Source organism: Bombus impatiens, unplaced genomic scaffold (assembly GCF_000188095.3).
Source record: "Bombus impatiens unplaced genomic scaffold, BIMP_2.2 scf_0311, whole genome shotgun sequence".
Classification (NCBI taxonomy): Eukaryota; Metazoa; Arthropoda; class Insecta; order Hymenoptera; family Apidae; genus Bombus; species Bombus impatiens.
Genome location: NT_176730.1, coordinates 5,081 through 5,281, shown reverse-complemented (window position 1 = coordinate 5,281; position 201 = coordinate 5,081).

The following is a 201-nucleotide window of genomic DNA, read 5'->3' as shown; positions in this document are numbered from 1 at the left end:
GTTGCAGCGGGCTGGTGCAGCCGGTGCGTCGATCGCTAGCTGCACCGGTAGCGGAGGAGGAGCCCTTGGAGGAGTCGGTATCGTTGGGTCAGTAGGAAGCGGTGGAGTAAACGTGGTAGTAGGGTCAGGGGTTAGTATGGGCGGAGGAGTGACGGGTGGAGGGATTGCTGTTGTCGGAGGAGGAAAAACTGGTGGAGGAGG